We start from the raw sequence: 9,033 nt of genomic DNA, 5'->3' as shown, positions 1-9,033 counted from the left end.
GTCTCAAGAGCTTTGCTTGCCTGACTCATGATCAGGGTTTTTTTTATATATCACATCAGAAAGTACTGTAAAACATACTTTCAAAGCCTCTGAGGACCTTGGCCTCCTTGGAGTACTCAAAAGCATCAATTACACGAGCATTACGGGCAGGATAGTTCCTACGAACCCTGTTAAAAAGTCAACCTGAGACTTGTGCCTCTAAATCCCCTCACTGCCCCCAGGGCTGGAACTGATTTTTGCCCAGGTTTCGGCACTAGGAAATGTTTCAGTTTAAAAAACGTTGAAAAACATTAAAACCAGGCCGTATGCAGTTATTATTGAGAAAATCCCACACAGATGGACTGCATTGAACCACAAGCAATTATTTTCTGCCGTTCTCGTGGTTAATGAGATGATCAGAAGTCCCCAGGCAGCCTTCCTCTGCCTGCAGTCCTGTGCATCAACCTCCTCTTCTGCAGCCTGGGGCTGCACAGCTCTAGCACCAGCCCCTGCCAGCCTGGGGCTCCCTGCCAGCGGGCTGAGAAGGCAGCAAAGGCAGATCCTTGGTTTCCAGCAGCTGTAAAACCCAGGTTTATTGGTCCTGAACGTGGTTGGGTGTGCCCATGCATCAGGGAGGAGCTGGCAGGAGTTGGTACCCTATGGCAAACCCGCAGCCGAGCGGGAGCTGCAGGGGTTTGGCACAGCAGGGTGGCCGAGACAAGAAAAAAACCACTTTTTTCTCCCCTGTGCTAAATCAGGTTTGGTGTTCTCTGCCAGGGGGGACGTGTTTGCCACGGCTGCTGAGCACATCCTGCTGCTGCTGGGTGCGGGGTGCCGTGCTGAGCGGGGGCAGCGGTGGATGGAGAGCCCCAGCCCCGGCTGTTTGCATGCCCCGGTGCCTCTGCACAGCCCTGCTGCACACTCACTGCTCTGGCATGAGCTGAGCCCAAGGTGCCTGAGCTCTGCACCCTTATCAGCCAGAGCCCTAATTACTGCCCGAACCTCTAATTCCTGGGGCTTGGCCGGTACCTCGCGGCTGCAATTCCCTGAGACAGAAGCTGTTATTGTCCAGATGAGGGGTTTGAAGTCTTGCAAACACAAACCTACCCTCAAAGGGAATTTCTTTCGCTGACACTTTCCAAGACAAAGAAACATTTCTGCCTGGGTTTTTGCAGATGGATCTGCTTTTTTTTCTTTTTTTTCCCTTCCCCCCCGCCCACCCTGCCCCTGTGGATACTTGCTGGGCTGGCCGTGTCTGCTTTCAGTAAGGAAGGGATGGGATATGGGCAGGGGTCAGGACCACCACTCCAATGTGGGGCAGGAGGGCAAACCTCACTGCCAGAGGGGCTGCAGCCTGTTTTACTGGAGTGCTGGGCTCCATCTTACTGGGACTCTGGGGTGGGATCCATCCCATGGCTCTGGGGCTGTGAGCCCTGCCACTGTGGGGATGCTGTGGGCTTGGGGTGACGTGCTAGGAACAGGGCTAGCTGCAGGCAGCTGCCAGTCAGGGCAGCCAGGACTGCTGCAGGCTGCTTTGCACAAGGTATGGAGCTGAAAGTGCTGCTTCCCCTGGGGCCATCACACGGGCACAGGCTGGATGTGGCCCCAGAGAGCCGCTTGCCAGCCCTCTCCCAAAGTTCAGTTTATAACTGGGAAACATTGGGATCCTTTCTTTGCACCATCCACCTGCTTCCAGCAGGATGGGACACTGCCTGCTCTGACTGGGGTTGGCTGAGCAAAACAGTGAAGGGAAATCCTGTGGCCTTTCTGCAGTGTGAGTTTATCAAATTGTGCCTCGTTAGCAGCACAGGAGGTGAGAGCCCAGAGCAGAGCTCCTGCTGCCTGTGCTGGGCTAAGAGCAGGCTCTCATGTACCAGTGGAATCAGCGATTTAAAGGAGTAATGTGATCAGATGTAGCCAGTTATTATAAGGGGCCTTGGTGACTTTAATGAGGTCCTGCACAGACTGGATTACCATGGTCACTCATCCATAGTTCATTAGAGCCTGCCAAAGAGGATCCACAAGAAGTCATGAAATACGATCTCCTAATCTCCCCTAAGTAGGAGAAGCCCAGCTATAAAAAAAATGCCTTTTAAAAATACCCGTGAAGTGAATAAATCTCCCTTGTGCTAAAAGGCAACGACAGCAGACCCGTGAGAAGGGGATCTGCTCGTGGGATGTGTTTTCCATGCATGCACTTAGAGAGACTTCACACAAGGGTGGTGTGCCTGGGTGGAGGAGCAGGAGACTTTCTAATGGTTTTCTTGGGATTCCTGGGGAAAACAAATAAATAAATAATGGCTGGGAGGAGGAGGAGTAAGACAGGCAGACCTGCTGTCCCCATGGGCAGCAGTGGGCAGAGAGCCTAGAGGGGGAAGGTCTGCCCATCTTGGAGGGATGCCCAGTTTCTGGTGTCCCTCTCTGTTCCAAATGCCTCACCCAGTGTGGGGCTGGATCCATCATTCATGGGCAGTGAATGGCAGCCAGCTGGCACCCGCCCCTCTCAGGCTGTTCCCAAGCAATCCCTTTCCCAGGAAAGGTGGGCTTGGCATTACCCCAGATATCCTGCCCACCAGGACAGCTTATTGGGGTGATGATGCTTCTCTGAGCATGACACAACACCTGGTGCCATCAGGCCATGTCTGCAAGTTCCCAAGTCTGAGGACATCACTCACCTCAGCTGGATCCTCTCTGGAGTGAGGTGGTGGCCCAGGGGCATTTTGGGGTTAGGAGAGCAAGGTGTCCCCTGGGAGCTGAAGGAAGTTTGATGGAGCAGCTGGGACAGAGCTGTTCCAACAGCTGGCAGCTATTTCCACAGCTGGTTCTGTTGAGATTTGCCATGTCCAGCCCCACTCCATGGGCAATGGGAAGGGGAACATCCATTTGAATAGAAGAGAAAGCAGAGCTCCAGAAAATATGGGATGAGGTCCACAATCCCAGCATTATAGTTCAGGCTGCTCTCTTAACTGGGAAACCCACATTGCTCCATGGGCAAAGGAGTTGGCATGGCAGCAGGGATGCCAGTGTGGAGGGATGCCCACACAGGACTGCCCAAGCAGGGCATGCAAAGAGAAACCCTGAGAAGATTCCCTGTCCACTATAAACTACCCCGGCCCTTATCAGGGAGAGCATTCAGTAAGTGATTAAGTGAAGACTTTATTAATTCTGCTGCAGCTGGGACTGCTCAGGGGCTTAACCTGAAGCATGTGCTCCCCTGGCTGAGGGTCTTAATGCACTTAGTGAACATCTGGATGCGGCCCTCCCCTTCCAGACCTTTCTTCCCTCCACGGGCAGTGGGGTTATCTGGAGGGGAAGGAAGCCTGGAAGCCGAGTCTGTCCTCCAGGGCTGCTCTCATTCCTCAGCAGGCCCAGGGGAGGATTTGGCAGAAAGGAGCGTCGCCTGAAGGAATGTCCCGTGATGGACGGCGCTTAACGGGACGCCTCCACGTGCACCCCTGGCCACGCTGCACGTCCTGAACTGTTCCCAGCAGCCTCCTGGAGTGGAGAGGTGATGGTGAGGCTGAAGGATGCCCGCCCTCACCCTCACAGCGTGGTGGATGCTTTCCCTGCAGACACCTCTGCGTACCTCTGGACGCGCAGGCTCTGCAGACTCCAAACGCCGAGAAATGTTTGACAGAGCAGCATACATATTCCAAACATTGTTTGATTCATGTTTTAAAGTCTCACTTGCAAGCATACTTCCCCAGCTCAGACATCAATCACTGCAAATATGTTCTTATAAACAAAGCAACACAGACTGACTGTCTCTTCCACCCTTACCATACGCAGGTCACCGGGCAGCACCCTGGGGAGAGGAGCTTCCCAGTGCATCTGAGCCTCCCTTGGAGGACACCAGCACAGGTAGCTGAGAAAAAGCAATGGGAAACCTGCCACCAGTGGCATGGTACCATCCAAGGGTATGTATCCCAAAGGAAGGCAGTTGAGTCCATCACCGTGCCAGGAATGCCTTGCTCCTGCTGCACAGCCGCTGTGCAAGGGTGCCTCTCCTGGAGGCTACAGCTGTCCTTTCATCTCCTCATCTCACCCCATGCCCCACCCAAAGACATGGGGATGAGATTTCCCCAAGCAGGGACAGGGGATGAAGCTCCTGATGGTCAGGATGAAGCATTTCCCAGCATGTGGGGTTCTAGCATGCAGCTGCACACTTACATGGATAATGAGAGCAGAAGCATAATTTCATTTTATGTTTTAACCCTGAATGTCTGATTATCACACCTAATATCTCAAGAGATCACCCTCCTCAGCATTAGGGACCTGGTGTGGGCATGGGAGTGTCATAGCTGGCTGCTCCCTACGGTCACTGCACTGTCACCACCAGAGTTTCCCTGTCCCTCTGCCTGCAGGGACATGGTGAGGTGCTGGGTCATGGTTGTACCTGCTTCCTCCACTACTGTGGGCATCCTAGACCCCACAAACCCCAGCCCTTGCTATCACACAGCAGGGACCCCAAAGTACATGCAGCTCTGGGGCCACCCCTGCCACCAACCAGGCACCCCAAGAATCCAGACAAAAACAGTGAGGCATGACAGGGACAGTGGAAAAAATGTCTGGGGTTTGGAGGCTTTTTAAAGCAAACTCCCTTTCTTTAGGACACTCCAGCAAAGCTCAGGATCCTGTTGGTAGGTGACTCTCGCACTTCTCGGCCCTCTGTTTAGGAAAAATAAATAGGAAAGAATCCAGAGGCGGTGCTTTCCTCCCGCTCTGCAAGATGGATCAGCGCTTGCCACTGCAGCAAAACTGTCCCACCATGATCTAACCCAGTGCTTTGTCCTGAAATGCTCTGCCACGGCTGAATACATGACTCCTCTGGAGCAGGGTGACACATTCCAGCCCCAGACAGTGACACTGACAGATGCAATCAGCCTGCAAGGTTTAATGGGAACACGGCGCTGGTGGAGCTGGCAGCAGGGAATTTATGAGGAATTCACGAGAGGAAGAGGAGAATGAGCAGTGTTTGCTGATGCACGAGGGAGGAAAATCCCAACAGGGCAGCAGCTGAGCCACGGCACGGTGGCATTTACTGGGGCAACTCAGTGGCAGGGTCCTGGCACGGGGAGGAACAGCAGCGTGGTGGGACCAGAAAGGGGTCCCAGCCCTCAGCCATAAAAAGGGCAGTTGGGAGGAAGCTCTGTGGCCATCTCCTGCATGGGAAATGATGGCCCCGTGTCCCACCAGAACTCCTAAATTGAGTAAACCCCATCCTGCTGCCAAGCATATCCAGAGCTACTTTTTCAGAACAGCAATGCTCTTTCTGCCGGGTTTTGGGCAGGCTCAAACTCTCCCAGGTCAGGAGCTACATCTGACAGGTCACTGGGGCTCATCCAGCCCAGGGCTGAGCACCAAACTGCTGATGGGAACCTGCTCACTGCCTAAGCTCCCTATTTCGGCCAAAGCACTGAGGCCAGGGAGATTTTGGACAGGTATGTCCCAGGTTTTCTTCCTCCCCTCTTGCCCTGCACCCCTGTCAGCCGGACAGAGGGCCAGTATCAGTCTCCATCTCTCTTGACTCAGCCCAGCACCAGCTGCGATGGCCTGAGATAGCAGCAAGCGGCTCAGCCATAGGGCTCCGGGGGCAATTAGAGAGGAGACAGCTCCTGCCTGCACCCAGCTCCTTCCCACACCTCAGGGCAGGGCTTGAAACCTCTGGAACCTGCTGGGATGCTCGGGGGGCTGCATGCTTTGGGACACTTCCCCACAGAGGGGTGAGGAGGGCGGTCCCACCCCGGCTCCTGCAGCCAGCACAGTCTGACAAGGCTGTGAGGAGGGAAGGAGAGGGGAAAAAAATGTCTCATTGCTGTAAGGAGATTTACTGGGCTTGTTATCAGCACAGGAAGAGCCAGAGCTTAGGGGCAAACGGGAGATGCTTTGCCTATTGCGGTATTTTTTCCTACCGCGCTCTGAGCCTGCTCATGCACACTCAGCTCCACTGCTCCCTTTCCAGCCACCTCCATGTGAGCCCTGTCACCTCCAGCTTTCTGCTTGCAAAGGCAGGGGCTGCTCAGAGCCCAGAGCACCCGTGCTCCTTTAAAAAATGCTTTGTGTTTAGGTGCTGGTGTCCATAAGCCCAGCAGAGCCCCTGGTGTGGGCGAATGCTGCAGCCCAGCTCACCTGGATGGTGGCTGCTCTCCTCACCCACCACATTTGGGTCTCAGCAGCTGCTTTTAACGTGGATTGGGGTTTTTCACCACAGCCAGGACCAAAAGATGGGTGGTTATGGGGCATCTGTGGGGCTTCCCAATTCTGCTGCCCTTTTGCTCCTCGCACCATTGTCACCACACCACTCCTGGGTCAGATCCTGGGGATCCAACCATGAGATCTCAGGTCTGAGGAAGGTTGGGAATGAGGGGTTTTTTTCCTGGGGAGAAGGAGGGTTATGCTTTGTGCTTATTTGAAGCCCCTGCAAGAACCTGGGGGAGCACATGTGTGCTGGGGAGCCGGTGCATTTTACGGGGCACATTCAGAGACATGTGGGAGTGAGGGAGAAACAATTTCCTCATCTCACAGACAGCATATGAGCATCCATGGAATTAAAACAAGGTCTGAGCAAGAGAAATGCACCCACAAAGGCCTTTATCTGTCAGAATCAGAGCTCAGCAGCAGCACGGGAAGCAGCGTGCAGCTCGCAGGAGACCCAGCCCATCTAGAGTTTCGGCTCTGGTTAATGACACAGCAAATCGAGCCTGTCATCTTTAGACATGATGTTTCTTGTCCTTTTGGCCCAAGAAAACAACCACCACCCTCTAAAACTGCAGTTTCACAGTGGTGTAGTCCCTTCTCCCCCCATCCCCTCCAGAGGAAAGGCTGGGGCAGCAGCTCTTGGGGTGGGAGGACACAGCACTGGGGGCTCACCACCCTCCACCCCCCGATTTCAGCATCACACTGAGCAGATGAGGCTGGGCCAGCTTCCTTCTGGAGAGCCACAGCGAGCTGGAGTGCCCACCCAGAGGATCCCTGCTCCCCCCTAAACTGGCAAGTTCAGGCAAATCCATGAGGAACAACTTCTTAATTCCATGGGTGCTGTGCTCCTGGCAGGGCTTCACCAGGCTGGGCTTGCTGCACAGGAGGGGCAGCTGCATGGCAAAACTTCACTGCCAAAGACCCTGGCATAGAAATATTTGGGATTTCCTAGATCACACACTGATGCCACTAGCAGAAAAAGAACCACCATATATATATATATACACACATATACACACACGCTACATATATTTCTTTGTATTTACAAATACAATTGTAATTATATTTGTACTTACATGTATTTAATTTTTAGATACTAAAATAGTGATTTGTATACACAAGTTTATTCTTATATATAGGTATGAATATTGTATCAGGATTGCTGGTGTGTACATTGCTGCCTTAGGAATTACTGTGGGGGCTTTTTTGTGCTCTAGGTATAACATGGAGTATGTTAAAAAAAAAATTAAGGGCTTTAACACCGTGTTGGAAAATGGTTTTTGTTTGTCCCAGGGGGAGTGTTCTCAGCTCCTGCATGTGATGGGCCCTTCAGAGAGGCCACAGGAGCTCTGGGGCAAGATCAGAGTGGGGCTAAGCTCTGGTACAAAATCCCTCCCTGCCAGAACTCACCCTGCAAGCCTTCACCCTGATGGAAAATGCCCTGTGCTAAAATCAGGGATACTCCAGCATCTGGGATAACCAGCAGTGAAGTGCTGGTGGTGGCCATCACCTTGCCAGCACCCACCAGCTTTGTCAGTGTCCCACAAAACATCCCTGGAGCCACTGCACCGCCAGCCTGGTGGATTTCACAACATTTCCCCAGGAGTGTTTGGATTTAGGGTGTATAACAAACCACTTTTGTCCAAACAAGATGCTTCTTGCAGAGATGGCTATTTTGGGTTGGGTGTTTTTTATTTTAATGGGCTTTCAAAGAGCAGAACTGGTTTGCACGAAGCTGCTCCAAATGTTTCCAAGCAAAGTTTAAGAGAAAACTGGAGTTTCACTTAAGCAGGTTTTAATGGGGAAAGCTTGTTTTTCCTTCATGTTCCCTGCTCTTCTTGGAAAACCAGGAGCCAAGAGAAGAAAGGTCTTCAGCTCACAGCAAATGATTTTGTTTCAGTTTTGAGAAGTAGGGAGGGATCAGCATTTTTATGGGAGCCATTTATTTCCTTCCAATAAGCTCCATTTCAGACAATTTTTTTTCCTCCAGAGCATGTTAGGAGGAGTCACATATTTACTGTGTATATTGATATACAATAAAAGTGTTATTCTTTGGAGGTCTGGATTCACTTTTTACAGCATGTCCCCATCCTGTGACTGCCTGGATGCAAGGAGGTACAAAATCCATGGTGACACCATGGACCACACTGACAAAAGGACATTGAGTGTCTCTGTGCCTTTTTGCCCCAAAATCCCCCCACTTCCCCCCATGCCTATGAAGGCAGCAGCACAGCCATGCTGGGTTCTGGATCTCAGTTTGGGATGGGGAGTAATGAGCTCTTGGGAGGCTTCTGCCACCTCCCATTTATAAAACAAGGGGAAAAAGGGTGGGAAAAAGCACTAAAATTATTTAAGACCCCCAACTCCCAAATAATTTTCTGTTGCAAAAGAAGTATTAACAGATGCTTGTTAATTCTTAAAACCATCTAAATCCAACCTTAGAAAACCCATCCTGAGAGTCTTGCTGTAATGGCCCAGCAGCTGCACAGACATCTCAGGATGCAGTGGGGGGAACCAAGGGAAAATCAGTCCCTCTGCTCCCATGGAAGTGAGCAGTAACTCCTGCACCTGAGCAGAGAGAAAACCTGGAATTTTGAGAGAGCTGAGTATAACCAGGATAATAAGGCACCATTAATAGTCCTCATCCTCAACCTACCAAAACTCTACCCTGGCAGAGTTGGGAAGGCATAGCCAGAGCTGGCATGAGACACTGTGTGAACTGGAATTGACCTGAAAATCTTAGAGACAGAATGAATTAAAACCCTCATGTGGAGCCACACAGAGAGGAAGGAGGGAAGTAGGGATGCCAGGACATGGTCCCACCACAGGGAAACATGGACAGGATGCCGTTCCCTG

Source organism: Fringilla coelebs, assembly GCF_963513975.1.
Source record: "Fringilla coelebs genome assembly, chromosome: 15".
Classification (NCBI taxonomy): domain Eukaryota; kingdom Metazoa; phylum Chordata; class Aves; order Passeriformes; family Fringillidae; genus Fringilla; species Fringilla coelebs.
This window is presented reverse-complemented; position numbering follows the sequence as displayed.